The following is a 27,873-nucleotide window of genomic DNA, read 5'->3' as shown; positions in this document are numbered from 1 at the left end:
CGTCAGTGTCAAAGAGAAGAAATCAAGAAATCCTCTAATAGAATTTTCGTACATGGATCGATTAAGAAATGGACGAAAATCGAGGAACCCCGGTGGAAATTGTATCGAGCGAAAAGGAGGAGAGTAACGGACGTGCCTCGACTGCGATTTCGAAGGCGAAACAAGAAAATCGGGAGTAGCCTGGCGCGCGCATAAGAGAGTGGTTCGTTTCTTGCTTTCGTCCGACGAACCTCGAATAGCAATGTTCTCACGCTAGCAGGCCAGGCTCGTGGTACCAGGTGAAAACGAATCCTCATTGACTGGCGACGATCTCGTACGAAGCCGGTGCTTTCTTTGACTCGCGGCCAACCGACTTCGATTTCACGGTCACCCGGTCGTTGGAATTCTAATAAGAACTTAATCGACCAAACGACCGACCTCGCGACCACTTTCCACCGACTGAGTATCGCTTTCGTCTGCCTTCGACTTCCTGCTGCGCTCAGTCCTTGAAAACCTCGACCACATTTTTGCAAAAGATGCCTACCCGTTACGGCGATCGTAGCACCCGGAACACCTGAAAACTTTCACCCGTGAATCTCTGCGGAGAACGCGACTGCGTAGCCATCTTATCAAAGCCGCGGAAACATACGGAGACACATTACTCGATAATTCCTAAATTAATTTTATCAGGAACGGAAATAGTTGTATGGCGATAGACGAGTCGAGACAGAGAATTCAGTCGCTGGATAATATGCAACCGACTTTCCGACCGCTAACAGGCTTCCAATAAAACGGCCGCGATATCGCGAACCGATCGGAACGCGGAGACTCGCTTAGGTAAAACGCGTGTCCGTGTGTTTGGTCCGCGTGTCTATTTTTCGTGTTCCTTATTGTTTCGCGCGGTAACACGCAGCAATTGCTCTCTAGCGTAACGAGCCCTAAAATGTCGCAATATAACTCTGCCGGCCCCGGCTGTGTACGACCGAGCCGGGCAATACGTTTCATTGTCATTAGGCCTAAGGGTCGCCATAAGAGAGAAATGGAAATCGATACGGAAACAATCGAACCGGTAGCTACGAACGGCGGCCGTGCTCCTACGTACGATATGCGTGAACCACGGGTACCGTTAGAAGCGTTACATGCCCCGTTCACCTTAACTCGACAGTTGAATTCGTTAGCGGGGCTCTGGATTACGAGTAATGTGACGCCGGAATATTCCCTTTTTAGACGATCGAAGAAATTACACGCAAGGGGAACCGCGGGGATCGATCTCGACGACCGGAACGTTCGTTTTTTCCCTTCTACATGGCGATCGTTAGGCCCGACGTTTGTCCAACCGATTTAATATCTTTCGTTCCGTTCGCCGCCTGGAACTATGGGCGAGACCTTGCACCGATCCTACGGGGGACCGGGACTTTCGCTGGAATTCCACGCGAAACTGTACGACTTTGTCTCTTTACGCTTTCCACCATTGTTTGCGAGAAAAAGTCCCCGTACATACCACCGCGGCCATTTTTTAAATCGTTCGTCAACTGTTGGCTGAATTTAACCCTCGAATGGCGGATGATCGTGATAGATGAATGGTGCGTGAAATTTGGTGTATGCTTTTAATCTCCTATATTACATTTATAGCTGAATGAAACCTGAGAATCTAATACTTCCCTGTTATCTATTCAGAGTGTTATTATGATTTAATGAAAGCTTCTTCTTTAATAAAAAAAGACACAGTTCTTGATAAAGAACTTATATATATTTGTGTGTAAAGGAAAATATCCCAGGACTCTACAGTGTCCTGTCCGCGCCGACTCGTCGCGTCGAACTGCCGAAAAACGGCAGTCTTCAAGCAAGTTCAAAATATAAGGATCAACCTTTTTTCAGGTACGCTTGACCTGCGACACACCTAGTCGCTGCGACTTCGAAGTCTCGGGGTTTTCCCGATTGCTTTATTGCGCCTGTAAGGTCGACATCCTAACAACGTGGGATGGGGAGTTTTTTTACTTCAACATTATCAAATCGATGAAAATTTCGTACGTTGAGAGACCACAATTTGAGGCATAAACTATAAACGTCAATGTATTTCGTTGGGATCGCGTAGTTAACAAAACTGTCATCCAAAGAAGCCCATAAAACAGTGGTCGAATTCAGACAATCGCCTCGTGCAGAACCAATTGTATTTATTCGTTTGATCTACACCACTGGAACGCTTACACGAAAGGAACAGAACCTGTAATCTCTTACGTTCCGGATAGTCTAATAAAATTCCGTTCTTATTGTCATAGAAACGATTTGAAAGCGCTAACGCGAGTAACGTTATGATCGGAACGACGTCGTTGCATACCGATACACGCGACACCGACGACACGCATCGTAAAACAGCCTTTGTATCGGGCACAAAGGAACCTCCCGTCCCGTTACTTCAAATTAATATCGATCTTCATTCGATCAGCGCGCGGCCGGCTGCATAAAGTCACGTTCGCATCGCGTGGGCGCTTTAAACGAGCCCGAAAGGGAAGTTCACGTCAACGGGGACGAGCTCGCGCGGCCCAAGACAGAAATAGTAATTAGGCAGGTCGAATTAGGTTAACCTTGAAAGGAAACGTCGCGCCGGTTGCGTCTCGGCTCCAAAAATGGCCTGGAAAGTGGCTCGAATCGTCCTCGAGGGCCATCGACCCGATTAATGGGAACAATTTTTCTTCCGTACGTAAGGAGAATTCGATCATTCGCTCGATAGAGCGCGAAGATGATACTTTATTGCGTAGGAAAATACAGCAAATAACAAAATTGCTCGGAGAGGAAATGGAAGTAAAATAGAAAAAAACGTGAAAGAAGTTGCAGAGTGCAATTTTATAGATGCACCGATCTGAATAATTTTCCTGTAGAGTAAATTTTGTATATTCATGAGTACAACGCATTAAATAAAATGGAATATGCGAGTTCGAGCGCGTTGAAACGAGTAGGTCGATGCTTCCGCGTTCTATTCGATTTCGTTAATTTATATAAATCAGACGTGAATCTTCTGTTATCTCGTGCACCGATCCTTAACAACTCCAGTACTGGATTGTAATCGTAGTCGCAACTACCCATCGAAGTGCCATCTAAGATGGTTCCGGACAGCTTATCCGAGACGTTAGCAAGATCATGTAGTCATTAAGACGATACAAGACCGAGTTGCTCATAGTCGATACACGGAATTAGATCTACAGTCTTCCTAAAGTATCGCCGGAATAAAATACAGCGACCGTAGTCGTAGAAACGAGTAATTAGATTTTAGATAGCTTATTTAGGCGATTTCCAGCAAGATTGCGCGCCTAACATGATTCCAAGACTAATTTTCTCGTGCTCGAGGCAAGAAAGACCTGGGCAACGTCTCTCTTTCCTTCCATGAAATAGAACGCAGGCGATTCTGGTAACTTGTTGAATCGAACGAGACAATATATCTAAGAGATTGTCAGAAAGATCATGTACCGGGCATTATACCAATGATTAAACCGCCCATAGTGAAAACAGAGAGACCCCGGAGTATCTTATTTTCCTAATGTTTCCTCGTATAACTGCGCCCGGTAATTGTAGCAATTTGTCGAATCGCACGAGCTGAGTTTAAACGGTATATGAAAACAATTGCTAGGAAATTCCTGCGCTTAATGAATATTACCAAACTAATTTGTCTCGAATTCCTTCTATCTAAAATATTGCTAAGATCCGTTCGACGAATTTCTCGGCCGGCGAAATACAAAAAGCGTTGGAGGTTGTTACGAAGGCTCGATGCAGCGAAGCCAGGAATAGAATCGTTTAAACTTTGATTCCACAGGCAGTTAGCGTCGACCGTTAGGCGGTTAACAGTGTCGCGACGGGTCGTGACGGTTCGAGCGGGTCAATGAATCGGGTCGAATTCAATTTTGCCCCCACGATCCGCGTGGAAAGCGAGCAAGCGATACCGATATCAATTTTAATCCGGTCCAGGACGAGGATCGAGGCACGGAGTCCTGTGTCCCGATCGCGTCGAACTTCTCACGAGAGTTTCTCGAATTTCAATTTCAGTATCGGCCGCGCCAGAGTTGGGCAACTTTGGTCTCCCATCAGAGGCCTTTCCGTCTGTCTCTGTCCGCGTGTTTCTCAACTCATTCGGCCTTTCACTCGAAAGAGACTTGGACCTCGAAACGGTCTGCACGGATTCCTGTCTAATACGGTATCCCGAGTTTCGTCACCGAACCGCTCTGGGATGCCGGGCTAGACAGACTCGCCGATGGAAATCAATGGGCCCCGAGGGGACGAAGGATTGGAAAAAGTCATCGGCCCACGGTCCGTTGTGAGAAACGTCTGACTCGAGCAAACGCGATTCCGGGATTAATTGACACGTTTCAAACCGGCGTCGCGTCAGGGAGAACGTTTGATAAGATCCTCAACCTGTCACGCTGTCACCTCCCCCGAAATTCCCTAGGTGATCTCTGACCACCGACCACCTTCGATATCGTCGATGATTCGGGAAGGTTTGAAGGTATTATGGATGACAATAAGGGTCTACGTTAACGGAAGCACGTAGAAAAATCGTAGGAAGACACGTCGTAGCAACAGAGTCTTCCTCTAACACTAGCTGTTATAAAAGAGCTTTACGCCTTCCTAGTTTTCCTACGTTTCACAACTATCGATTAGATCGGAGAAGCAAGGTATTTTATTCGCTCCTCGAAGATCCAAGCTAGGAAAGAATCGTGCAATTTATCGATGACCGTGCTCCGAAAGTTCAAAAGTCGCGTCAGGAATAGACGCTACACAAGTTTATAAACAAGGATATCGCGTTATGTGCGTGCGTGGCTCTTTTCGTTTCTCAAACATGGAATTTCGATTCTTTTCGCCTCGGGAGGTTGCCGACCCCTGTTCTACGATAACGTATGTCAACGGTGGCCAAACTGCGGCTCTTCCAGGCCTCCTCTACGATTCGTTTGATTTACGAACGCCTACACAAATCAGTACGAAGCGCAATTATCAATTTTAAATAGCATTCGACGATCGAATAGAATTGATACAAACGGAAGAATCAAAGTATCCCGTAATGGTAATTCCATTTTTTCCGGGTTTATCTATTTTAATTCTGATACACGAGAGGTTGAAACAGTTATTTTCAGAACCATTTGTTAATATTTGACGGTACGGAATTTCTTCTTGAGTGTTTAAGACGGGCGATACGTATCGTAAGAAGGTTTGGCCACCACTGAGGTATTCGCTAGTCGATCTCGGCTCGAAACGCGGTCATCCTTGGTCGGCCTGGCTTATTAGCGAGGTTTTAATAGGCCTGCAGGCAGGTGGTTTTGAGAACTGTTTGAAGCTCGTTACGCGTTAAGGGGTATCACGTAGACGGGTCGCAGGTCGCGACCTCCGAGGCCGAGCCTCTTTTACGAGGAGTACTGTTACTGACACAGTGGCACGCTTAAGCCGACCTCCTCCGACCAGACTCGCCATTCTCGAAACCACCTGTACTCTCTACCCTGGAAGGTACCACGCCTTCGCTGGACCGAGATACCAAACCGGACGAACGACCGTAACGACAAAATCATTCTATTACTTTATCAGAGTATTAATAAATTTGCAAGACCATTTGAAATACAATAAAATAATCGATGATGCCTTCCAATACAACCGAAGATCTCGACCAAAAATTCTCACCAATAATTACGAGATATTCACGGTCGATTAAAAAGTGCATCGTTCGAATCTTGACCCCGTTTCGGGAAAATCTATCCCACCGTGAACCCGTGGAGACCCTCTGACGAAACTGTTGCGACGAATCTCGCGTTGAGCAACATTGAGTAACAGCACGACGTACACAGTGTCAGCAGCGATGATGTTCCAAGGAACTATTAACCGAGAATCCCTTCCGCGCAGAATTCAAGAATTGTGCAACCGTCGTAGGCTTTCCTAACACGGAATTAAATTCTCGAAACGTTCGAGGAAGGCCTCATTACCCGCGCCGCCGTCTTATTAAGCGATTGTCCAATTCGGAGGCCAGAACTTTCGTCGACAATTAAACGCCCCCCGAAAGGAAGTCTCATGGAATTAAATAAATATTCTGTGTCTCTGTGAATTTCGATTATATTATATTCAACCCGTTGGCGAATTATTCTAAAAGTCGTGCTTCGATCAAATAAAGACGTAGCTTTCTGAGAACGCAGCGTTTCGAGATTCAAGCTAATATTTTCGCGATTTTTGTTATCGCCTGTATGCGGAGCGGATCGCGTGGAAACGGTGGCAGCCGTTGGCCTGGGACACAGAAAACCGGTAGTTGCGGTGATTTTTCAGACGTTTAATAGAACGGCTGGTTCGCGAAATTGCCAGTTAACAGCGTCTATCCTAGTATCTGCCGGGATGATCTCCAACGATGTTGATATCGCGCCCTATCTTGGCATCGAGCCAAGAACAACGTTGCCGTATGGCGTCGCGGGTGAATCGAAGAGGATCGAGGGTAAGGAGGGAATGGTAAATGATAACGTTCCTTCCGGCACGGTTCATTGAATCGACCTTACGAACGGATCTCCTCGTGGCTGGGGGTCGATCGCGTTAAGGGCGAAAAGATGCTGCATCAACCTCTCGCTGAGCAAACGAGACGACAAAAAGGGCCGACGATCGCGATCCGTGACGCAGAAATAGCAGTCAGTGGTTCGAATAACCCTCAATTTGCTACCAGTTTCGCACGATGACTCCGATAATGCATGCACCAACCTATCCGCGATGAGAAACTAATTTCCGGTAGCGGCGAACGATATTGCAGCGCCTCGCTTCGCGATCCTAGGCGTTCGTTTGGATTCACATTCGAAATCTAATCCACTGTCACATTGTATTTGGTTATTGAAATTAATACTGCAACTGTCAGGCAAATTTCTGTTTTTCGTAACGTAATATCTTCGTTAACGAAAGATACGAAATTCGCGAGGTCAGCGAACCGCGGCTTGGAAATCTTTCCGTGGAAAGAAAGAAATTAGCAGGGAGCAACCTCTAATAAGAAGCGTTAAGCAACGTTCCTGTTTAATTGCCTCTGGCGGTGGCAGGTGCTAGCAACGATTTTGTAAGGTCTCACTCCGAGGAACGAAGACAAAGGTACCTGCAACCGTATAAATTCGACACCGCGAATATTGTTTTCGACGACTGTCTATTAATCTGCTCGACCAGTGTTCGTTTAGAAAATACCTCGGATCGTTTATCGACGATAAAACCAAGGTAAAAAAGATTCGACTCTCGATTCTCCGTGGCCGAACGTCTCTCGATAAACGCAGAAGAACAAAGGTATTGTTCCGGAGGTGGACTCTGGCATCGTTAGGGGTAAACAACTGGTTGTTACGAGTCACGACGGTCGCAATGACGCAAGAATGCAAAGTTTATTGCACTCGGGAGCTTTAGCGACGAACGCGTCGCGGCGGGCACCGTTGCAATTTGGCGCGACCCAAATGACGAAACTAAGTATAAACGCCCACGTGCGGCCAGAAGGGAGCTTGACACGTTGGTTTTCCCCGATGAGCTCTCCCCGTGGCTGACATATTCTTGGCCCCGCAGAAAAAGAAATCCGTGCCAATTCTGCGAAAGCCTCGTGCCAGGGAACCGTGCCTACAGGCTGATTAAAAAACACCCGTCGTACGGTCGCGCGGACGTATCATTAAGAAAACGATCTTTTCGTGGCGCGAAAAAATCCCGAAGAATCGAATCCGCTCCAATTTGCTTCGCGGGTAGAGGCGACACGCACATCCTCGAAGACCGCGCGCCAAAGGAAATTTAATAACGGCCGAGCGGTCGACGGCATTAATTAGAGATTCGTCGCGTTCGCGCGACAAGTAGGATCGTCCGTCCACCGGAAAAATCGAAGCGTCCGCGCGGTACGAGCGCACGCACCGGCCAAGCGAACACGTGAAATTGGAAACGGAAACCCTCGACGAACGAGCGGTCGTTTCCTTCGTTGGGTCGCTCGATGTTTTCATACACTTTTAGTGATTTATTTGACAGGCAAAATGCCACTTAATTCTAATAACCCTCAAGTGGATCATTGGGGTTACTGCGGCCCTGAAAATTGATTTCCATTCGCCAATTTGGTAAAAATCAACGTTAAGTAAAATAATTCGGTTGAGATTGAGAGTCCATTCAAGGGTTAACTCGAGTTTAAATTTTGATATTATTCCAATTTGATGGGAAGGCGAGGAGAGGAGGAAGGCGGGTCAGGGAGGACCCAAGGATGGTTCGAATCGTCCAGGGTCGCGTTGGTTCGGGGATTGATTAAATTAGCGTCGGGCGTTGCACGCAAGAAGGCGGAGGCGCACCTGCAACGAGCGCGAAGAAGCCAGTCGGGCTAGGGACGAGCGAGTGTCATTGCCCTGCGCTACGCCGTCTAGTATAGAAGGTACAGGAATAGCAGGCTTGGCCATCGGCTTAGACGTTGCAACCGCTTCGTCGGCGCAGCGTCCGCGCGACACAGCCGCGACTCGCCGCGTATCGCGTGTCCCTTCCTCCTCCTCCTCCCCCTCCCGCCTATGGCCACGCCAAACTAACAAATCAACCGTGTCTTATCGCGCGATCCGCCTCTATACGCGATCCGTGGGAAAAAACGGCCTCGCCTGAGAAATTCCTCCCTCCGCGATCTCGTTCCACGATCTCCCCTATTTACCAGATTCCCCGCTGATCCCCGTGGCCCCGTCGAGATCAGACCGGACGATAAACGTTTACGATCTATTAAATCGGCCCCCGATAACACGCCACAGAGTATCAAAATATATATACCGAAGCCGGGGACCCCGATCCGGGATTATTCTAGCCTCGTTAGCATCGGCCCGCGCAAAACCTCGATAACGATACTCGTCCTTCGCGACCCCAATGACCCTCGGACGTCCATTTTCGCTACAACCTCAATTTCCGTAAATCGTATTCCTGGATAAGGTTTCTCATTCAATTTCTGCGTTATTGCGTTTCTAAATCGCTGGTCTTGTCGCTGATTTCGTTACTGTTAAGTTATACGCTTCATCAGGTAGAACAGACCTTTACAATGTTATGACTGAAACGGGGCATGTCCTGCGCATGGGGGAAGCAATAAGAAATTAAGAAACGTTGTGGTTGTCTGTTCTTATTTTATAGTTTTACTAAATATGTTTAGAGTAAGGCAAATAGAAAAGGGGTAAGAAAGGGAGTAATGTAAACTATGTAAGATATGGAAAACGTGGTGTCAAATAGCTGAATGTAGAGAACCCACGCACCCAAATAAAGAAGAATTGAAACTGATCCTAGAGAAAACGTCCTTAGTTCCAATTGCACTACAAGACTCAAAAGGGTTGATAATTCTAGATTACGGCTACTGGTAAATTAGCTTTTCGTTACTAGAATAAATAGTAGAAGCGCAAGTACAAATAGCTAAATTCGCCACAGAGGAATTGGAGACAGTCTATTAAGTTTGACCAGGTAAAAGAGACCCTAGTACTCGGAATCAAGACTCGGGAGGGTTAATGATTCTAGATTATGGTTCCCCGTTTGTGAACTCAATAAACTGGCTTCTCGTTGCTAGGGTAAATAGTAGGGGTGCAGGTAGAAATAGCTAAATTCGCCACGGTGGACCTATTAGGACTCCAAACACTTTGAGTTTCGGGCGTCCCGCAGAGTTCTGGTCTCTCCGGAGTTCTATAGAGGGTAAGTGGATGGTATGTGAAGTAAGGGTTTAGGGTTTAGAGGCGTTAGGTAGGTTTACAGCGGTATTAGAGACGGATAAGATAGGCGCGGCGAGAGAAACGTACCGTTTAGGTTGTCGTGCAATACGCGGCGCGGCGCGGCGCACGACGATTTTCATGCCGAGCCCGATTGTTAACGTCGATATCTAATCTCGGCACGGCGGAGAGTGTCAGGCTGACGGTACACTTGCGGTTGTCCTTCGGGCCTGTCAAGTGTTGTTTGATCATACGTCCCACTGGCCACGCGGCGTCTCGGGCAAATCGTTTCGCGCTCGACAGTAACGAACTCCGGTTCGCGCAGGGACACGGACAGGCGTACCTTGGCGTCGCGACGGGGACGGGACGGGGAATTAAATGGAAACGTACGTGCGTGCATACGTGCGCGACCGAGGAGACCGAACCTGAATGAGAATTGCACCGGAGCGTTGGTGCACACGCAGATATCGTACGCTACTCGAACGGTGCCGCATTATATTTCCATCGTTTTTATATTTAATCGAAATTTACAGAAGTCGTCGAAAATATCTTGTGAGAAAGTTCAACCTTTAAAATAAAATTCCCTGGGGGGTCAGACTGACAGAGACCGTGTGAAAAACAATTGAGAAATATGTAATATGGTTTCAGGAGTAATATATCTACCCTCGACTGCGTCACACCGATGGGGTGGAACTCCAGTAACTAGCCTTCTCTTCATCGTTATTCGAGACATAAAAGGAACGGGTTTGGAGGACCCACTTAACTTCTAGCGTGCAATGGCCGTAAGGAATGTGCGCTCGGATAGTTCTGAGGGACGCGACCCTTAGCAACCGAGGGACAGTAAAAACGAATAACTGTGACCGAAACTTTGTTTTTGCAAGCCCTAACTCATAAAATTTGCACAGCTTGGGGAAAACTTCCTAGACGCGACTTTTTGCTTCTAATATCGATAACAAAAAATGCCTTATCCGCTGATGAGTTTCGATCTCAAGAGACGCTATCGAGATTAAGACACTCCGATACAAGTACTCGTCTCTTTTTCACGACACACTTAGAAAAGGCAACTCCATCTTAGTGAAAAAGAGTTTTACGAAAGGAAAAACTAAACTTTAGCTCGTTTTAAAGAATACATGGAGACATGGGTGGGCTGTGGACGAGGCCTCTCTACAAGGTCTCGGAGGCTCGATGTTTCTAGGATCAAGAGTGACGCGGCACCTTCCAGCACGAAGGCTCTTCCGCTTGTTCGCGTGAAAGAGCTCTTATTCTCGATACCGACTCTCGAGATTAAAACTCTCGAGTGGACACCGGGTTGGAACGCACTCGGTAAGAAAAGGGGGAACCGACACGAACCCGGCTGGATAAAGATAGAGCCGAGACTTCGGTTACCAGGGGACCCCCTATTAAAACTGTATCGCGGCCAGGCCGAATAACTGCATTCGCATCGTGCAACGACAATGTCGGGGTCGGGATTTTATCGGTGGATGGCCTCTCGCGATCGTCGTTGCGCTTTTATCGCGACTCCATCGGCCGATACGTGATTGCGCATTAGCCCGAACGATAGTTACAGGGAGAATACGTGCACTCCAATGAAACTTTCAATCCGTAGACACGGAAATAAATTTATTACAAAACGAGGCCGATGTTTTATAGATACCTGAGATTTTGTTAGATTTTAAAAATCGACGTCGGTGGAACGAACGTATAATAATAGAAACAAAAATGGCTTCTAGAGCCCATTGTGGAGCGCAACGGTCCGTATTAGCGATTCCGTAATTTGAAGAGAGGCTCGCTGCTCGGGTGCGGGGATCTAGCGGAGCTCGTTCGATCACGGGGAACAAAAGCCCCCCCGGGAGAAAAATGGCGGGAGACCGATCCGTGAAAGGGAATCCAGAGAAAGGGCTCGAATACTTTTGCTTTCGCCTCGTGGGCCCGACTGATTGCGATTGATGGCAAGATTAAAGCCACGCAGAATGGAACCTAGATTGGAAATCCACGCGAAACGCTCTTCCAACGACTCTGTTGCGCTCTCGATCCGGGTCCCCGTGCTAATAACAATATTACCTAAAAACTTTAGAATTTTAAAGTCGAGAGAATCGATGCACAGGGCAATAACAGTCGCTCGCGGCTGGGGGTAAAAAATACACGACGATGGCACCTTTCCAAAGGATCGCGATAGAAACCGATAGTTTCCGAAGTCGTCCTTTGTTCCCTCGGTTGGCTTTTTGCCACCGTTTATTGCCAATTGAGAGACGCAAAAACGTTTCTAGGGTACTCACGCGAAAATGGCCAAGTGTAAACATCTCGAAGCCGGGGGTTTTATAGGTCAGGTATTAGCCACGCCGCTCGCAAAGTATCCCGAGTTATTTATACGATAATAGACTCGGGCTTTATGCTTTCTGTAAACAAGACGAGCGGTTTCTGCACGATCGTCGCGAACCACTGGGGATTTATTAAATACAAATCATTCTTTGGTTCGCCCTAGCAAACTTTGAGTTTTACGGAAACCTAAGGAAACACGTATAATTATGTGCAACGAAGTCACGAAGGAAACGTAGGCGTAAATAAATAAATAACTGCCCGAGAAAACTATTTAAAAAACGATCTGAGAACGATCGGAGAACCCATCGAGGAAGCACCAAGGCGAGATTCTTCGTTCCACGCAAAGGATCGCAGCGTTCCTCCGGGTACCGAGTCAAATATTTCACCGGTTACGTATCAATCGATAATCCCGGCCGAGGGATCGAACGATTAAAGAGATCGAGTTCAATACACCCTGGGGGCATCCGTCTGGTTCGAGCTCCCATTCTCTGGCATCCCGACCCTTCGACGGCGCGAATACGGAGGCAAGGGGTCGATATTACAGTGATCCGAGCTACCGAGCGACCGGGGAGATCTATCGATCGACGCGATCTACGAGCTAGAGAGCCGGGGTAGCTTGGTGGCTGACTGCCGATCCACGGATCGGGATTCCGCGGATCCGCGACCAGCAAAACGAACAGGATGTCCGACGATGGGATAACCATAGGCCTTGGCAGCTGCGAACAGCCGAGTGACATGCTTCTCCGTCGAGTTTCAGATTGCATGCCGCCATAGTGGCCGGGTAGATTATAATCAAGCGACCCGGGCTGAGATCCGAGCGATCTGCAGTTGGACGGAAAGATGGAATTCCGTCTGCCAGAACTGTACTTACGAGGCTACAATCGTGAAATCGTCAGCGTTAATAGCGACCAGAAAATACGAACAAGAAACGAGCTATCTATAGATGGGGCTGATAGATTCTTTCTTCCGTGAAACTGAACCACGAACGGCCTACGATCGCATCGATTAACGATCATCGCGCCGGTTACCGCGCGAACAATTCGTTGAACCGTTTTAAAAATATTAAAATATGCGTGCTCCGTAACTTGTCGCGCTGTGTTTTATATTTCGAAGCTACTACCTATGTTAATAAATACCTGTGATGAGAAATATCTTTCGAAAGTAGCTGTGGATTCGTGTATGATGCGTGCGAGTGACTTACCTGAAACAAGAGAAAAGACAGAATTAGCAAATAAGAACAATTTTATATCAACTGTTTAAATAATCTCTAGAATGACCAGGTGGAAAATGTCCCACTTGATGTTGCGAGTTTGATATCAGCCTATCGTTTACCTAGAAACGTTGACGGAAGGAATCCTTACGGTGTCGGTAATTAACGACTAACTGTGCACGGCGTCGCGGTCGACGTTTTTCCTAATTGCATGCAACGATATCGCGCTGATATCCGGCGCGTATCAGAGTCGGAAACACCTAACGAGGAAAGGGAACGAGGGGGGAACTCGTTTCCGTGCAACTAACGGGGCGCACCCACTGATCGGATTCTTGTTACGCTACTGTTACCGTGGCTCGCAAAAAAGGCGGGAAAGCGAAATGAAATCTGAAATCGAGGGGAGCAGGATCGTTTCCATGCAAAGTACGATCCGATTATCCGTTAGCAGCGACCGACAATCGGGGATTAACGCGACACTATGGCTGAAAGTAAGTTCGTACATTTAAAGATCACGGAGAGAAATATTGATTGGCGAAGCAATTTACGTAAACCATCGTTGGAAACTGCTGTCTTCGAAGGTCCGTACTTTGACCGCGCCATATTTCGACCGGAACGAAATTAACTTATTTCGAGCCCTAGAATTCTCGACACATTTACGGTCCACGAAGCATAAACATTTGGAAGGTCCATTAACCAGCTGGACAACGATGTACCGTACAGTGACACCGTTTCGAATGTTGTTAGAATGATTTATAAACACTCGTGCTCGTTTACAAGGAAAAACGAGCAAAAGGAACGGCCGCGATTTTTCCGCCGCGAGACCGACGTAAACAACGATACGACCTCTTCCGCGAGACCGGAATCAGAGATTGATCGCCGCGATCCCAATTGTGGGCGTGGCTGATAAAACTTCATTATTCTACGATACGAGTCGAAAGCAGGTTTCGCCCGCGAGCGTACGAGTGGAATTTCTCGTAACGCGACTCGTCAATAACATTAATAACGGTAACAACATCGTAACCGATTCCTGTTTCCTTGCAAAAACAGGCTGCGCTGGTATGGAGAAAGAGAAAGAGAAAGAGGCGCGGAATCGAACGAGGAGAAAACCGCGTCGCAATTACGAACAAATTGTAAACTTTTGCCGGCTGTTAATTCGAAGGAAAGTGTTGCTGGCGTTAGTTACGTTTCCTGCTTAGTTTCGCTGCCCCGAACATCATCCACCATTCGACGAGATCGTTTCATCGAGGTCATCGCGAGAAAATTTTCCACCGTCGACGCTTTTTAGTCGATTTTCAACGCGTGGGAAGAAAGGAAATCGACGAATAGCACTGATGGGACTATCAAGCTATTTCCTCGGTCTTGTAAATGTTGTGACGGTGGTCACGGGTGGACTGGAACTTTCTTCGAAATCCTTACGAATAAACTGTAATTGAAAAACCCTGTTCGTCTAGCCAGATCTAGCACAGCATTGTCCATGGAAAGTGACAAGTTGTAAGGGAATCGGTGACCCGCGAGCAACTCGACGTCCAAGTAACACGCCACCGCTGCCCCCGACGCGGCACGGGTGCAAATCGTTCCCCGACACCCCGTCCAAGGGTCCGAATGAGATGAGAGAGAAGATTATACGGTACGAAAGGCAACAGGCAGGGGCATCCTGTCTATCAAGGACGCCTTCTATCTCACTGGCTCCTCCTCACCCTCCTGTGATCCACCTTCTTCGCTCGTTCCTTCTCTCCTCTCGTCTTACTCCCCCGCCCCTTCCGACCCCTTCGTCTCCTCCCTGCGCAGATACGTCGCAGCAGCCTGCTACCTCGTGTTGCTCAAAGGTTGTTTCTCCCAACACGCTGCTGTGTGCCCCTCTTCCTTCATTCCCATCGATTCACCGGGAGCAAGGAACTTCGCTAAGAAGAATGTCCTGAGACCGCGAACCACCTGACGATGCCCTCCCCGAGGGATCAATATTATTGGGAACCGTTTTCTGGAAACAGGCCAACCGCCTCTCCAAGGTGTATCGTGGTATCGTTCGCCATAATGGCCGACGAGCGACTGTAACTTGTACTCGAGGATTGCACGCTGGTAGCCACCGGTGAAGAGTTTCACAAACGAATAATAAGAGTTCAACCGAGCGAGTAAACAATGAATCTAGCAGCTATAGACTCGAATTTTAGTCTTCTAACTAGTAACTCGAACTCTCTACCATAAATTTTCTCCTAAGCGCAAACGTAAGGGGTGGTCGATTCCGCTACGCCCGAAAAGAGAATACCGTTGTTCCTGAAACGGTGTCGACGGAAGTGCGAAGCGTGTACATTAAAGAGCTGAGAAACGCAGTCGTGTTCGACTAAAATGCAGTCACCGGTAGACGCAGTCTCGGGGCCAAAACTATCGATTACCGATCGGGATCCCGTATCTATGGCAATATTGTATTACCGGGCGAGGAGGGGGACAGCATCGCACGGGGATTAACTCGTAAAGAACAGGCCTGCGTACGAGTCGATGGCGCGCTACGCAAATATGCGGCTGCGATTCATTTGCGTTTTGCTAATCCATTCGGGCGTTGTCGCGACGAACGATCGAATTCGAGGAAAACCCGATCCGCGATCGTGACTCTATTTCGCACAGGTGATCGAGAAAATCGAATTTCGTCGGGCACGCGATTCCTCGAGAATCCTTTCGTCGTTGGCGCTCGTCGTTCGGTTCCAACGTTTGTTTTAAGGCCTTGCCAGCGTCGTCTTGCCAGCGGAAAACGTATTTATAGAACGCGAGGATTCCGTATTCCGTCGACGGCGATTGTCGACGATACGCTCTCAAGTCACGACTCGAAAATTCTACCCCGAACGCATTCCGATCCCCGACGACCGGCTTTGAATCATCCGACAAATACTCTCCGCTCGCAAAACTCTCTTCTGTCGCGGCATTATTGACCGATGACCGATTCAGGCCGAGTCGAAACGAGTCGTGAACCGATACAACGTTCGTAGAATACCATCGCGAGGGTAGTTTGTTGGAAACTTTCTTGAGAAACCCTTCTTGGCGGTCCAAGGGAGCTTACGGATCCTTTCTATGGAACGTTAGATCAATGAATTATCCTTGGATCGGTCTGCACCTTCAGTAGAATTTATATCATGAAAGGATCATGGACTCATTGTCTTCTAAAGTCCCGTAGAAACGATCTATTAAACAACGTCCTTGCGCAGTTATTCTGTTCGTATAACGAGGAGAATGTGGACCAGTTAGGTCTCGCTACGCGACAAAATTACGCTTTCTCCGATATCCACGGCTATCTATCCGATATCTACGTTACAGTTATCCAACCTTTTCCAGTCTCGACCAGGTACCGATACTATTTTACTGGGTCGTCCGGGGAATTCGTAGGATTTTCAATACACGCGATAACGTTAACATAATTTAAAGATACACGTACGAGATAGCGTTCTTGTCATTGAATCTTTACTGCACTTTCGGAAGAATAGTTCAATTATTTCCTACAAATTGACCATTTCGAGGAATAAACCAATGGTCCATATAATTTTCTTCGCGAACGACCAAATAGGGAAACAAAACTGTTTTATTCCTTGCATATTATCAGCTCCAATTTAAGCTCCTTAAGGTATTTTCCAATTAAAATAATTTCCCCCGAACTAAGGGGATAGTAATTGAATTTCCTTTTCGACCAACGAAAAAATAAAATCAATTTCAGTTACCACGAGCCGTAAACCTAGCAAAACCCGCTACTATGGCGATTAGCGAACGCCTCTCGTCGCTTGGTTCGCAATAAGCGAGTATGAGAGAAAATCGGGATGAACGTGCCTCTATCTCGACGGATTAAACGTAGTCGCTGCTTCTGCTCTTTTGGCGGCGTTTTAATTAAATTTTTCCATAGCCGAGGACCGTTTCGGCGGACCCCTGCACGACTATTTTCACTTCTTTCGTAATCCACGCGCGGTGCAACGCGTCTAAACGTAAATAAACCTTACCGGCCGTTTCGCGTTCGACGCGCGATGAAAAAAACCGCGCGTACGGAACTCGCTTAAGCACCATTACTATTCCGACTGTCCTGTCCATAAAACCGGCGCGCCTGGTATCCGAGAAAGTAAGAGCGAAAACTCTACCGTCCGAGAAAAAAAGATTCTAAAGGCAGGCTTAGCCAAAGGATATCGACGATACCATTAACGGTCCTCGTATCGTCCACGCGTCGCTTCTCTACGTTATTATCCCGTTTGCATAACCGTAGAATAACATAAACCGAACATAAATAACGTTTAAACGCGCGACTCGTCGCGCAGAAGTTAATCGAACGCGTGGAATTAAGTTTTCCCGTGGTGATACTTCGTCTTCGAGACGATCGATCTTAAAGTTCTCGAGGTGTAATCAAATTTTTAATTGAGATTCTCAACGTCAAAACATCTTCTAATGTATACTTGCAGAAAAATAGAATTTCTGATATGTTTTGTGAATCTTTTGCAACGCTTACTGTACAAAGTGCAAGGTGTTTCTAAAATAGTCCGGCGAGATCACGCGAAAGTGGACGTTGACGGAGCGTTTCTTGATGCCGCGACCGATTGAAGTCCGAAGGCTCATTTTTTGTGGGACGTACAATACGAGAGCGTTTCTTAAGCCGTAAAACGCCGAACGCTTTCGATCCAGGACGTAGCAGAGGTAAACTATTTCGCGCGTGAAACGGTCGCGATTCGTCTCGAAGGACCGCGACAGAAATCGCGAGGACAGCGTGGATTTATCGAGGCCTCCGCGTCACGGGCGAGCCTGAACGATCGTTTCCTGTCATCGCGAGGTCTCGGAGGAAATATTGCCCCGGTCGGAGAGAAGGAAGGCGCGATACGTGCTGGACGGGATCAAACGCGCGCCGATCGCGAACCAGCGCCAGAAAATGATCATTAATTTTCACCAGCGGCGACACACGATCGAGTGCGCGCTGGCGATAATAATGGTAGCGCTTGATGATAGCGACCGGCAAACATAATGGCTACAATAAAAACGACAGCAATCTCGCGCTTGGCTCCGGGACGCGAAACCTCCAAGTGGTAAAGGCTGGTGGACAGAGGCGAGCCGTTGCTTGTAAAACGGTGCTCGATTTCGTGATTGGTTCTGGCTGAATTATCGCGTTCATTGGAACGGTTGCAGGAAGTAGCAACGACGGCGACCGTGCCGCTTCTGGCCACAATTTACGGTAAACTACAATTAGGCTACTGTCCAAACAGGGACACCGCTGTCGCGGTACATAAATCGCCGCGAGAGAAACCGAACGACGTGGAACACGCGTAATAGCCGTGATTTTATTCCACCGGTTATCTCGACGGATTGTTCACGGAGCGTTGCGTTGTTATTACTCGAGGAACCAACTACGGTTAATTTCTCCAAATTCCAATCATCTTACAGACTGTTTAAATAATTTATATTTTATTAATCGTATCGTGTCAACTTATTTCCTGGATCGCCAGAGTCACCGAAGATCACGTTACGTGTAATCGTGGGATAACGCGATTACTCGTTTCGTGACTAAGGAATTGTATCGCCTTCCGCCGCGTATGGCAAAGGCCCCCTGTTCCCCGCAAATAAACAAATAAAACAAACAATAACAGAAAGGTCAAGCCGACCGTAAGATCGAACGGATCGGGGACCGGTTGATCGACATGCTCGATCCAGAGGATATCCAGATAATCGAGAGCCGGTGAATCGATCTTTCTGCACTCGGCGTTCGAGTAACTGGCATTTAATTATAATCGGATGGAATCTTGATCTAGCGATTCCCGTGCCGCGCACGACTTTTCGAGCAGCGTGAACAGATCTGTCGATCACGGGTGCGTTAAACGTCTCGACTCGAAATTCGCAACAGCTGGTCGCGTAGCCGGCAGCCAGCGTTCCGTCGCCGTTGTGAAATTCGCGTTCTTCGGAAACCGATAACGATCGCGGGTCCCTGTGCTCGAGCGGCGTCGTGGCAATCGGATTTGCCGTGGCTCGCAGAAAATTATTCGCAGTCCCGGGGCAGGAAACTCTTGGGTAAACGGTTCTCAGGCTCCGCGGAGGCACTTCCTGCTCCACTTCGTCGCCCGGCTACTCTTAAATGGAGACAAGAGAAAGGCGTGGAGATTTCTTTGGAAATTATTAAGACCGGAATACTTCTGGCGATCGAGCGCGACGCGTATTTACTCGAACCACTTTCGATCGCAGATAAGATCGCAGCCACCATTTTCAGAGAAATGGGAGATCACCTTGCAAACTGCTCATAAAAGAACTATCTCTTACATTGTACTCGAGTCCTTCCATTAGGTCAAGATGCAATTTTTTAAATACTCTTTCTCGTAGAAAGCACAGAAGGAAATCGATGGGAAATTTTTTTCCGCTCGTATGAAATCATCGGGACGCATCCTATACTTTCCCAGTTTTTTCACAATCGTACGCTCAGTTCTAGTTTCCAAGATGGAACGTTTAGTACCGATTGTGCTAGTCGAGGCACACGCTTTCCTTTCGCTAAAATTTTTTTTCAATATCGCCGTTGCTCGGATGCCTCATTGACAATGTTCTTTGTATGCAATTCTTGACCTTTGGGGCTCGTAATTAAACATCGCTCACTCTTCGATCAAACCTTACAGTGCACTCGTAATTACAGAGTCACGAACGAAACTCTTTCAAGCGTAGTCTTCATCCAGCGGGGAATCTTTTCACGGACGGACCCACGTGACTTTAATGAAGCTTCACCGACTGAGAACCGAGAAGTATTCAGCGTATAAATTCAAACGAAGCGTAATATGGTTCCGACACGACATAATGAAAGATTAGAAACTATTACGAAAACGTTAATTCCTTGTAATCGCACGGTACGCCTATTCCTGTCTGATCAACAACTCACGATCTACTTCCATTTACGTATCCAAGTAATTTAACAAATAGTAAATAAGAGTACTGATAATAAACCGTTTCTCCTGCATATAAAATAATTTAGCTTGGTATTATCGACGCTTTCTAGAATCTTGGGATAATTTTGGTCGCGAAGGGGTTAAAATCAGAGCGCACCGGTTCGCTCGTTAAAGTTCATCGCGATTCCCTGGCACCTGTCGTCGCTAAATTTCCGGAACGGCTTGTTCGACGATTACCGGCGGTGTCCTCGGTGGATTTTGTGGAAAATACTGCCCCGGTTGGGATCGTTCCCCGTGCCGGTCGCTCGCCGGGTAGCGTAGCTCTGGCTGGGCCGTTTACGAGTGAGTTTACGACGACCGTGCACCGGTGCAACACGCCTACGACGCTTCCTCGTCGAAGAGGTTGCGCAATCGTTGCGTTTCGAGAGGAGGCGAATTAGCCGCGCGTCGAAACGACCGTGTAAATTAGCGAGCCGGTGACTTTTATCGGTTTCAGAGACTGTCGTCGAGGCGTTCGCCGTGACGGTAATGAGCCACGAACGTAAATTGGGGCTGGAGGTGTTCGAGGGAACGCCGTTGGATTAAATATCGTTATTAACGAAAGACGGTGCTCGTAAGGAACTTGTAATCGGCTTTTACGACCGCGTTGCTTAATTGTCCGAGTACCGGAGTCGCGATGAAATTTCGCTGCGACATTTCCGCCCCGACGGTCGTCTTCCTACGCGGCCAGATCGACATCGACGTCCGCGACGATATACGCGACGGCCAACGGATCGCGATCGTGTTTGCGTTTACGCAACGCGCGTGTGCGTGGAATCTCACGTGGGAACGCGCGTCGTAGGCGAGGATCGAGCGTGCCTCCCATAGCAAAACGACCAGACACGAGAACTCGTCTAAACCGATCATACGTGACTCGAGGAATTACGCGACTCCTTCGGAGGCGGCTACTACGGGACTTGTGGCGTCGCCTCCCATGCTCGCCACCAGAGGGGTCGCGCTCTCACAAGCGCTCGACCGACCCCTCCGTTGCTATATATACACTCCTCGAACGACTTCCCAATATCCCAGTCGTCTAAGGCAGGGCCTGCTAGAAAGCCTTACTGATGAGTCCACTGGCAGGCCCGGACGAAACGCGCCCCCTCCTTTCCTTTTCTGTCCTCCTACGAATTCTCACGAGATCCCCTACCCGCAGCGAAGCAGCGCCACAATTGGTGACCCGGACGGTGAATTGGACAACTAGGAAGCAGCTCGAGAATTTTCCAGGAAACCGCAGACCCGCACGCAGCGTAGGACGAAGGAGGCAGCGCCGAACAACCGTGTCTAATCGTACTAGCAAATAGCTCTTTCGTAATCCCTCTCCTAAGGTGGCCTTTCGTTCACTCGATCGCTCGGTCCTGACCAAATCTACCTGACGAGGCCGTCGTCTCCAGGAGGACACAGATTGGCAGGATTCGAAGCAGCAGCAATAGCACGCATAGTGGGGCCACAGGTAGGACAGCAGCATATACGCTCGATGACTTCAGGAGCGCAAGGCACGAGGACGACTCGCCGCGCCAGACGATCAAGAGAACGACCACGCAGCAGCCAGAAATCACGCAATATCCTACGGCAATAGAATCGAAGTTCTAGCCAGGATCAGAGAAAAATCTCCAGTGATCGTCAATCGAGATAGAGGCGCTATACGAAGACACGACGACGACGACAAGTCCCAGAGGAACGGAACAACTGTAGATAATGTACATAGTATTCGATAAGTCCTGTAAATAGTAGACTTAATCCGGTATCGTTAGCACTGGCAGGGGGGTAATGTGGCGTCGCCTCCCATGCTCGCCACTAGAGGGGTCGCGCTCTCACAAGCGCTCGACCGACCCCTCCGTTGCTATATATACACTCCTCGAACGACTTCCCAATATCCCAGTCGTCTAAGGCAGGGCCTGCTAGAAAGCCTTACTGATGAGTCCACTGGCAGGCCCGGACGAAACGCGCCCCCTCCTTTCCTTTTCTGCCCTCCTACGGAATTCTCACGAGATCCCCTACCCGCAGCGAAGCAGCGCCACAGACTCTTTAACCCTTCGACCAGTGCTTCTCAAACCCCGTCTTCCCCATTTTCCTATCACAACTAAATTTGCTTCTATCGACTGTATTATACATATACGACTTTAGTATATATGCTCCGCCAAAGTTGGTCAGATTTTCGAGAATAAAACTTAGCCTACATATTCCCTACTAAAATACGCATTATTTGCATTTTGAAACATTAAAATCCTTCAATCCGTTCAGAAGTTATAACGATTTAAAAATACGCATGAAATTTTCGAGTGACATTTCTGGCCTGAAATTATATTTTCGGTAAGGAATTTTTTTCTCGAAAATGGTTAGGCTTTCTAGGGTATGTGTATTGACCAAAAATGATTATAATTGATCCTCGCAGCAAAAATAAATTTTTTAGAATGATTTGAAATTTTTTTTCGCCGAAAAATTTTCCGGTCTGTATGGTAGTCAGATTGGGTCACGAAAGTCCATAAGTTGTAAGAGGTCTACTCATATACCTCGCCTGTGGTGAGAAATACTATCGCGCCCGTGCATCTATTCGCAAATTGTCGTTCTACAGGCAGAAGTTTAATCGTTAATAACATTTTAACGAAGCCTCAATCAACAAATTGGTATTCTTGATGTTCGTCTTATTTTGCCCTCTGGAATCTCCCATTAAAATGTTTCCCAGAGGTGGCTAAACACCCTGTATATTTGTAAATGAGGTAGCAAGATCTACCAGTGCTCGAAATCTCAATGAAATCGATGAGCCGACGATTCTGTATCCTCCTTGTTAGCCTCCCCTTTCTCGCGACGCTTTCCATTCGATGCTGGTTTTCCAGTCGACTCGGCGGACTTTCAACTTCTCTCCGGGTATCGAAAGAGAGAAGACGTCGACCTCTCGTAATAGAGGCGCTCAAGGTTTCCACGGAGCATAATCCCTTTATGGTTCCTTTATCACGATGACGTGCCTAGCCGGAGGAGCCACGGCCACCGCGAGGGCCGCTCACTTTCTCCAATTTGTCATTGGCGTACGACCGACGATATTGCGATATTAATTAATCTTCCGCGGCGGCGCACGCGCACGCGCACACGTTCGCCCTCCATTCACGCCGCAGGATGCACCGCCGAGGGCTGCTGCGCTCCGCGTGCACGTGCACCCATGCACCACTCGCGTTTCATCGTTCGAGATAAGATCCGGAGCAGGTGGAAAGTCCTGCGGTTCAACACGCTCCCTGCGTCCCTGTCCACCTCCCCCTCCTCTTCTGCACGGCTGGAACGACTTCCAGCGACCGCTTCGGGATCAGTTTTTCATTTACAGGAACACCTCGATCCTGTATCGAAGGTCGACGATATTTGTTACGTACACGCCGGTGGTAGCAGTTTCTGCGATGCTACTGGAAGATGAATGATACCGGGCGAGCCTCGTCTCGCGGCCCAGAACCGATTAACAAGGGAGAAGACAACGATTTTTCATACGCAACGTCTCGACACCCAAGCGTTAAGAACCAAGCTTCTGTGCCTTCAACACGTTCTTTTAACTATAGAGTTAGATATTTCAGCTTGCACCTCGTTGCATCAGCTACCGATATATTTCCTCACGCGCACGAACGTTCACTGTTAAAAATATCTGTGACGTCACGATGGCGAACGACTCGCGTTTCACGAGGACGAAACTAATTAACGAAGCGAAACAGACGACGATTTTTCACTAACCGCGGCGCGATGCATCGACGCCGGCAAAGTGTTGAGAACGACTCGACATTCTGAGGAAGAAACAACAACGATCAGATTAGAATACCGCGATGTTAGACATCGCAGCGTTTGAAAATTAGCATCACGTTTTCTATCATGCATGATGGATGCCGAGTCATCTGTGATTTGCGATGACCTTTCCCTACCAGTTACACCGTGCAGCTTCAACCGTATGTTCACGTTTTCGTCGCTACTATACGCAATCTCTTGTTGAAATAAGAATTTTTACGAGCCAAAAGTCTCGATTTAAACATTTTATCGGGAAAGATCGGTTGACCGTGAAGCAAACGTTTTTTAACGGAGCTGTTATATTACGACCGTTCCCATTCCCAACGTAAACGTAATACTCGAACGTTTCAGCAGTTCTGACCTCATCTTTTGTTACGCTCGGAGACAAGGAACGATCCACGTGTGTCCTTGGTTACGCAACGCGATCCTGATCCTTTTTTCCTTGGTAAATCGAAAGCGTTCACGGATCGTTTGTCTAGGTTATAGTAGACGATCTGCTCGACCTAATATAGAAACGACGGTCGAATAAATGTTTTCGCGGTAACGTAGCGTCGAAAAAAAAACGCCTCGATGACGCGTACTCTAATTGGTCGCGAGAAAAGGAGTTCGGGGGCCGGATCCGAAATTAACAGTCGTGTAGATCGACGGTGGGATCGGTTCGCAGCGTGCACCGTGCCATTCATAGCGATGCACGTGCAACGCCGAGAGCCTCTCGCTCCGACTTCTTGCCGGACGGAGATAAGATCGAGGACAGGTGGAAAGTTCTTGGCTCCCACGCGACTCCGTGTTTGACCACGTTCAGACAGCCGAGGACAACGGCGGATCCGACGGGCCGGAAGATTAGAATTAGGCGTCGTGTCGCGTCCTACTAGGGATTAAAACCAGAAGAGCGTACGAACGTGAGAATGAACGATCGAAGCCGCGAGAAGACTTCGAAGAAACTAGGTCGACGCGGCGCACTCTCTGCCCAACTATCGACAAAAGCTACGAAACTTCAATCCTTTACGCGTATACCTTAAAATACCAATTTTTTTATTTTGAATATTCCCCGAAAATAACAAATAAGTTGAGTGTATCGAGTACCCATCGCTGTCTTAATAGATAATTAAAACGAATGGACTTTAAAGAGCATTTTATTACCGATGACACGACTACGCCTCCAGAATTTTAACACTGGGAACGCAATCTTGTCTCCGATAAATTACTCGTTACGGAACTATAAATTTATTGGCGACACGATTGTGCTCCCAGTGTTAAGATTCTGGAGGCGTAGCCGTGTCACCGGGCAATAAAATGCCTCTAAAAAACGATTAATTTTAGTCTTTGATGTATTTATTAAAAGATCAACGGCCCCTCGCGATCGCGTTGCTTCGATTAGATAACTTTCGATAGCTTATCGAGCAGAAACACCGACAGTTGGACACTTCCAGAAACGGAAATACGTGGATCCAGTGCAGTTTTTAAATTTCCTAGTAGTTTCGCTAGTTTTTGGGTAATTCTGTCCCACTGTGCTGCGAGGCGACTACGAAACTGGGTCGTTCCGGTGCCGAGAAAAATATCGAACCTCCCGGTGGCACGAAAGAGAGCCCCAGGAACCTGTCCAGGCATTATCTCTTCTTGCTTTCGCTTCACGTAACAGACGGAAAAAATCTTCGCTTCGTTCCACGCCGCTGAAGAATGCAATCAGCGTTTTTATCGATCGTCTACGTGTCTCGTTCGGTTTCCGACGACACGGGGTGCGTCGAGCCTCGAATTATTTTATCGATCGCGAACGATCGAGCGCGCTCCTCCATTGTGCCGTTGACAGTCTCTGCTTTTCGCGTCGGTTCGTTGAAAGAAAATTTATTTCCAAGTGTACAACGACCGCGTGCAATAGTAAACGCTATAATTAGCACATCGATTCGTGCAATTTTCTAACGTTGCTACATGGCAACTTTATCTTTTTCCAAAGTCGTTCCCCATTTTTTAACATAGAAATTCCAGAGAAGGCGCAAGGTACAGAACTGTACTTTCAAGTATTGATCACGTCGATCGAGTGTTGGAGTTCCTGCGTGCCCGTTGTGGGTTTGGTTACATACGGAGCACGTCCAGGCGATGATACTCTTGGCATTATCGTGCTTCGCGTCTCTCCGTCTCGTTTGGTCCCTTTGTCGCTGAGCCCAGGCCAGGTCAAGCCGATCCCAAGCGCGGCTCATTGATGATTTCGGTCGGGTCCGACGTCGTAAAGCCCTCGGTACAAAATCAAGTCTGCCCCTTTCTTGCGTGCATTACGGTACTCGAGAGCCGGATCGTCGTCCGATACGTCGCGCTCGCGCGAGAGACAAGGATCAACTTCTCCATGGCAGGATGAGTCATTACGGCAAGGTAGTAGCTTACATCGAACCGCAAATGACGCGAAAAACCGTCTGCGAAGGAGGGAAGACGTCTTCGATCGGAACACATCCAAGCGTGAACGTTTTTGCCATAAAAATTGCCCTCGTCTTGGACGATTGACCATTGGAAATGCGAGTACGACCGATCGGCGGTTTCATCCTGGGCTCCTCCGCGCAGACGCGAGCGCTAGAGACCGGATCTTCCTTCGTCGAGATCCATTTCACCAACGTACTTCAGAAATAAGGAAACGTCGTAGCGCAAAATTACTTTTTTCTCTCTTAATGTTTCCATAATTTTACAAAGTTCCTCGAAAGATCTACTGCCGTTTAATGATGGAAAATTAATTTAAGCATTTTGATCCATAGCCTTTAGCTAACGTCACGATCCCATATTTTCCAAGTAAATTTTGCAATTTGTGAATATCGAGTAAATACGTGAAGATCTCGCGAGCTGATCGAGACCTTTAAATAGCGAGAAAGAGTTTTCCCGGTTGGAATTGCGACGGTGGCTGAGATCCGAGAGTTGGCAACGCGAGCGCGTCTGGACAAATAAGGCGACCAGCGTGTATTATAAGCAGAAAATCGTCGGTGTCGCGTGTCATCGGGCGGAATTCTCCGAAAAGCAGTCCCGGGAGGACGCGAAACGGAAGAATCCGTGACGGAGCGTCGCGGAAAAATGAATAAATCGTGGTCGAGAGCGCGTCCTGGTATCGGTTGACCGGTTTAAAGAGAGCACACACGGACGTAACATCTGAATGAATCACGTTCGACCAAAACGAATACGGGCAATCGCGTGTCTCTTCTCTCCCCCTCGATCCCGTGTTCCCTCTCGCGATCCTTCTTTTTGCTCGATCCGCTCCTTCCACGGCCCACTTCGCACAGGACTACGCGCGTACGCGCGCGCGTATAAATAAACGGCCATACATTATTTATAAATCGCTTATGCACCAACGGCAAGGTCGGATAGGATCTAAGGTCCGCGGAAAACAGAGATACAGCCTGGCTTTTATGATCCTGGGAGTGACCTACCGTCCTGGCGAGTCCTCTCGTCGCTCGGGACGAGAAAATAATTCGTTCTAATCGTTTACGGATGCCCCGTGTCGACGATAAACTCGATTCGTCGGAATCGAAGCTTCCCGTTTCGATACGTTCGATCTAATTCGATGGAGGACTCAAAGTATGTTTTCACGACGATTCGAAGAGCCTAGATTTAACTTTTAAAAGACGGAACTCCATTAGGACCATTTGCACTCTTTTTAAATACACGTTTTGCACTCCAAATTATCTCTTTTGCAGATCATATTCACTTTACAATACTAACCACGGTTCTACGGCCTATATTCAAGGCATTCTGCAGAGGATAGCAATTATATTATACTCTGTGATGGGGTTTCGTATATACGTTTGCCATGTTATACTGTTATAAATAATGTTTAAGTAGATTGAGGCATAACAGGATGAGAGGCTAACATAAACTATGTAATTTGCCAGAGATCGTATTGATGTAGAAGTATATGGTGTTACTTGATACTTCGTGGTATTAAATTTAAGAGTAGTTAAACTTACAAGTAATCAATTAATACAAATTAAGACCCTTCGTAATTGTGATTTATAAAGACAACCTTCTAGGCGCGGATTCAGTATGTGGTTTAATTAGGAAAATG

At 47.7% G+C, this 27,873-nt stretch overlaps 1 protein-coding gene across 5 annotated transcripts in view; it reads right to left on the bottom strand.

The window, feature by feature from the left end:
- LOC122400846 (protein outspread) overlaps nt 1-27,873 on the bottom strand; it is a 211,008-nt gene that overhangs the window by 166,929 nt on the left and 16,206 nt on the right. The window lies entirely within an intron of this gene.

Source organism: Colletes gigas, unplaced genomic scaffold (assembly GCF_013123115.1).
Source record: "Colletes gigas isolate AHSC1104 unplaced genomic scaffold, ASM1312311v1 Colletes_gigas_Sc00020, whole genome shotgun sequence".
Lineage (NCBI taxonomy): Eukaryota > Metazoa > Arthropoda > Insecta > Hymenoptera > Colletidae > Colletes > Colletes gigas.
This window is presented reverse-complemented; position numbering and strand designations above follow the sequence as displayed.